Here is a 5299-nt window from a genome sequence, read left to right as displayed (position 1 = left end):
TTCCTAGAACTGAGACTGAAGAGAAACTTTTCTTGTGTAACCCTCAAGAAAATACTTTGTGATAGTCATTGACAACATGTATATAAAAGGTTCCCAAACAAAAATTTTTTATGGTCTCTAAAAATGATATCCCTCCCTGTAGGTTAATGTCAAAACACCAGCCACAACAAGCAAAAGCCAATCAGTTTTCTCTGATGGTTTGACTTGATCCAAAGATAACATTTTGATGACTCAGAGGAATGGTTGGACTACACATCCTTTAGGTAATTCCTCAAAAATATTATTTTCTGCAACTGAAACTTGGATAAACATTAGATACTTCAAAGTTTAGTGTTTTCTCTGGTGTCAACCTGCAAGAGAAAGGTTTTGTTGTCAATAAAAAAAAACAGCCAAATGCTTTGACAATCTACTTGTCAAAAAGGCCCTAAATAATCCATTTGGAACCAAAAAACAACAATTTAATGTACAGCTCTTCTCAAAGTGGATTTAAACAAATGAATGCCTAGGATCTGTGACACCTAGGTGACATCTAGGTGGGGCAGTATCTCTGATAGTAGGAATAGTCATTTGGCTGTCCTGGTACAGTTGGAGAAAACAGTATCTACAATAAGGAAGAGACAAGTCCCATTCAATTGAGAGAATATGTTAATTTGGAAGTAAAGGCCAAAGTGTTGGATTCAGCTAACATATTTTAAGTGCCTGCCATGTGTTAGGCATATGGACTAGACAGTGTCTTTGGTCTAGGATGGCTTGGTTGCTGAATGGAAATATACTGATAAAAGTGAGAAAGACCAAGTTAGGCTTACTAGGGAAGTAGGGGGCAACCATCACCACAGGGAAGGCTGCCAAAAGGGAAGTAAACAGCTATGTGTGACAATTTGGCCCTTGGTAATTCAGTGAGTGACTAGGGATATCCTGGGACCATACTTCCCCCTATGGAGTAATGTCCCACCCAGAGTCACCAGGGTAAATTAATGAAGACAAACAACGACTTTACACTAAGTGTTTTAGAGGAGTTGATTGTCCATGGGAAGCCAGCTTGTGGCACAGAAGTAGGCGGCGAAACGTCTCAAGGTCAGCTCAAAGGAATAAGCTTTTCCCCACATAGTTTTTATAAGTTAATTCCTTTTCCTCATTGTGCTATCTTCTTCACTCTCCACCAGATTTAGCATCCCCTTCCTGTTGTAGATTAACAACCGTATCCTTTAAGTAGGACTATTACCAAGAGAAGCAGAAACAGGAGCATTTGCTATTTCTCTTGGAAAAGCCCATTCACACACTCCTCTTCTAGCAACTGCGTAGTATGTTGGATCCCAGAGAGGCAGTAGCAGTATCTGGCCTCTTCTGACATCTTGGAACCAAGCATACTATTTAAATGCACATGATTCTTTGGTAAATTCAAGCAACAGAGCCACATAAGTCTTGACTATCAAATGAAAAAGAAGGCTTTCTAACTGTTTAACAAAATTGGTTGTAAAAAATGTCTCCAACAGAGAGAGAACACAGACTTGCCTTTAGCTGCCTCTGTTCTTTAAAAGTGAAAATGCAGCATGTTAGAGAAAGTAAGAGGGTGGCAGGCTTCAAATTCTGTTGTGTAGACTGGAATAGTAAAACTAACCCCAATTCTGCTCAGGTGTCCTCCTTTAAGCCTAAGTGAAGCCTGTAAGTGTATTGTAACAGCAATGGGGCCGGACTCAGTGGCTCATGCCTGTAATCCCAGCACTTTAGGAGGTCAAGGTGGGCAGATCACTTGAGGTCAGGAGTTCGAGACCAGCCCGGCCAATATGATGAAACTCTATCTCTACTAAAAATACAGAAATTAGCTGTGCATGGTGGTGCGTGCCTGTAGTCCCAGCTACTCAGGAAGCTGAGGCAGGAGAATTGCTTGAAACCCAGAGAACCCCAGAGGCGGAGGTTGCAATGAGCCAAGAGATTCCACCACTGCACTCCAGGCTCCGTGGCAGAATGAGACTCCTGTCTAAAAGAACAAAGAAAAAAATGGGAAGCAAAGGGAGGATTTTGGCTACTTTTGCATTTTGAGGCCCTGAGAGGTTCATTTTCTACCAAGGTGCCTTGAAAAAGAGCATAGTTTAAGAGCAGCCTCAAGGAAGTCCAGACCACAGAAGCAAAGTTATAGAGTCAAGAAGTCTTTTTTTTTTTTTTTTTTGAGACTTGGACAAATTTCTTTCTTTTTTTTTTTTATTCTTATTTTTGTATTGCATTTTAGGTTTTGGGGTACATGTGCAGAGCATGCAATACAGTTGTCTTTTTTTTTAATGGGAAAAGTTTTATATTTTTAATGAAAAAGACTTAGAACAATGTATTATTTACATGTAAATAAGAAAAGAGAGCAGAATCCCCACATCTTCTTCGGAGGAAGGGAGAGGGCAGGCCGTTTATGAGAAGAGAGTTCACATCAACCCCACTCAACAGAAGCTGGACCTAAATGCTTTCAAACAGGAGTACACAGCAGGTGAGCAGTCTCCACTCATCCTCACGGATCTGTGGCTTCAGATCAGATCAGCAACGTTCTGATCGATCTGAGTGGAATAGTACTGCTGGATGTCTCTGAGGATGCGAATGCCCTCATTCTTCACAAAGTTAATGGCCACACCCTTCCGGCCGTACCGACCTGATCTCCCAATTCTGTGTATGTACAATTCTCTGTTATTGGTCAGATCATAGGTAATGATGAGAGACACCTGAGGGACATCCAACCCCCTGGCCCAGACGTCTGTAGAAATGAGCACTTGGCTGGTGCCTGCCCGGAATTCCTTCATGATGGACTCCCACTCTTTCTGGGGCATGTCTCCATGAATCGAGGACACGGTGAAGTTGGCTTCTCTCATTTTCTCCGTCAGCCAGTCCACCTTCCTTTTGGTGTTGCAGAAGATGACCACCTGAGTGATGGTCAGTGTGTCATAAAGGTCACACAGAGTATCAAATTTCCACTCTTCTCTCTCCACTGCCACGAAAAACTGCTTGATGCCTTCCAGAGTCAATTTATCACGTTTCACCAGGATGCGGACTGGGTCGGTCATGAACTTGTTTGTCATCTCCAGAATCTCGTGTGGCAGCGTGGCACTGATGAGCACCACCTGTGTGGCTGGAGGCAGGTACCTGTACACGTCGTAAATCTGCTCTTTGAAACCTTTATTCAACATTTCATCAGCTTCATCCAAAACCAACATTTTGATAGCACATGTCCTCAAGCTTCTGCCGCGAATCATATCAAACACACGCCCTGGAGTGCCCGCGACAACATGCTGTCCATAATCCAGCTTTCTGATGTCCTCCCCAACATTGGTGCCCCCAATGCAGGTGTGGCACTGGACATTCATGTAGTCACCAAGAGCGAGCAGGCCCTTCTGAATCTGCACAGCTAACTCTCTCGTGGGAGCCAAGATCAAAGCTTGAGTTTCACGAACCTGAATATCCAAACACTGGAGGACTGAGATATTGAAGGTGGCTGTTTTGCCTGTGCCGGACTGAGACTGTGCGGTGACGTCTCTCCCTTTGATTATCTGCTTGATTGCTCGTTGCTGGATCGCTGATGGTTTTTCAAAACCGTACGCGTAGATGCCCCGCAGTAGGTCCTCCCGCAGGCCCATGGTGTCGAACGTGGGGGTCACGTCCACCTCCTCGCTGGTCTCGAATTCCACTTTGGTCATGTCTTCCTCTTTGAGCAGCCGCTTCCGCGCCGATCCCGAGGTCGCCATCGTGGCCATGGCCGCCATAATTCCGAGTGCTCGGAAGAGCCAAGACTTGGACAAATTTCAATGTGCTGATGAATCCAACACACTTCCAACCACTCTGTCATAGGAAATGAAATTTTGATCTGAAGTCACGTTTCAGGAACACTCAGGAAAGTCTGTAAACCTAGCAAAACCCCAATTCAGCTGCTTTCTCACGCTCTTCAAAAGCACTCTGAATCCTGTCCTTTTCTTTTCCTTGACTGAAGTGGCTGTAGCACCGGAGATTTGGCTAGCCAAGGTCATGGCTCTGGTGTAAAATGACCTAGTTTCCCGGGTCACTCCTCCTGGGCAGCCAGACCCACTGTTGTCTCCTGTGTTTGATTGTGAAAGCATTGAACTTTCGACCTACAAAACCGCAAGCTGAGAAATGGGTGACATTTTAAGTCACGAAATCTGTGGTAATTTATTATGCAGTAATAGAGAACAAATACAACCACCTTCCTCTTTCATTCTTCTGGAAAACAGCTGAGAAGACCCATTACTCAGCTGTATGCACAAGAAAAAAGGGCATTCCGGTAATAGACCCTGCATACTGCTCTCTGGTGTGGATCTCTATACAACAGGCATTTGTGAGTACAACTCCCCTTTTGAGAAAGGATCAGGTTGTCTGAATCCTGATTAAGGAAACTGTGAAAATATTGATTCTAACCTAGTAGAGGAGTCTCTCCTCTTTAGAGTGTAGCAGATCCAACTCAATGGTTGCCACGCATCTAAAGTCCCCTAAAATGTACAGTGGGCATTGCACACAGTAACAGCAGCAGGACTAATAACAGGGTAAGAAAATGGAGGCCAGGTGTGGTGGCTCATGCCTGTAATCCCAGCACTTTGGGACACCAAGGCGGGTGGATCACCTGAGGTCAGGTGTTTGAGACCATCTAGTCAACATGGTGAAACCGCGTCTCTACTAAAAATACAAAAATTAGCCGGGCGTGGTGGCGCATGTCTGTAATCTCAACTACTTGGGAGGCTGAGGCATGAGGATCGCATGAACCCGGGGTGGAGGTTGCAGTAGGTCAAAATTGTGCCATTGCACTCCAGCCTGGGTGACAGAGTGAGACTCCATCTCAAAAAAAAAAAAAAAAAAAAAAAGAGAGAGAGAAAGAATAGGGGACTGCTAGGGACAGGGTAGTGGCCACAATGGTTGACTAGAAGCAGGTAGTGTGCGAAACTCTCACAGAGAGGAACCAAAGGGGTGAGTAAATATGGCACCTTCACTGAAACACCCAGGTGCATGCTTTGGAACTAATCAATGAAACAACTTGACCCATAGAGAACAGAGAAAAGCAAGGCAGGACAGTAGCTCACCCAGGAGTACTGCAGAGCCAGGGGAGCCTCCCCTTGCCCAGGGACATGGTGAGTGCATGTGGGACCCTGGGAACCCACCCTGTTCCCATGGATCTTTGCAATCCTTGGGTCAGGAGATCCCCTCCCGAACCCATTCCATTGGGGCCTTGAGTTTGACACTTAGCGCTACACGGAGTCTTGGTAGAGCAGCTGCTCAGGTCTATGCAGAGACCCAGGAGCCTTAGAAACCTGGGATTTCT

The 5299-nt window shown here is 45.1% G+C and overlaps 1 pseudogene across 1 annotated transcript; it reads right to left on the bottom strand.

The window, feature by feature from the left end:
* Positions 1–2266: 2266 nt before the first annotated feature.
* Positions 2267–3961, bottom strand: LOC118143659 (eukaryotic initiation factor 4A-III pseudogene; annotated as a pseudogene). The gene has a single exon (XR_013535706.1). The product of XR_013535706.1 is annotated as a eukaryotic initiation factor 4A-III pseudogene (transcript).
* Between the last annotated feature and the right edge of the window lie 1338 nt (positions 3962–5299).

Source organism: Callithrix jacchus, chromosome 1, assembly GCF_049354715.1.
Source record: "Callithrix jacchus isolate 240 chromosome 1, calJac240_pri, whole genome shotgun sequence".
NCBI lineage: Eukaryota > Metazoa > Chordata > Mammalia > Primates > Cebidae > Callithrix > Callithrix jacchus.
This window is presented reverse-complemented; position numbering and strand designations above follow the sequence as displayed.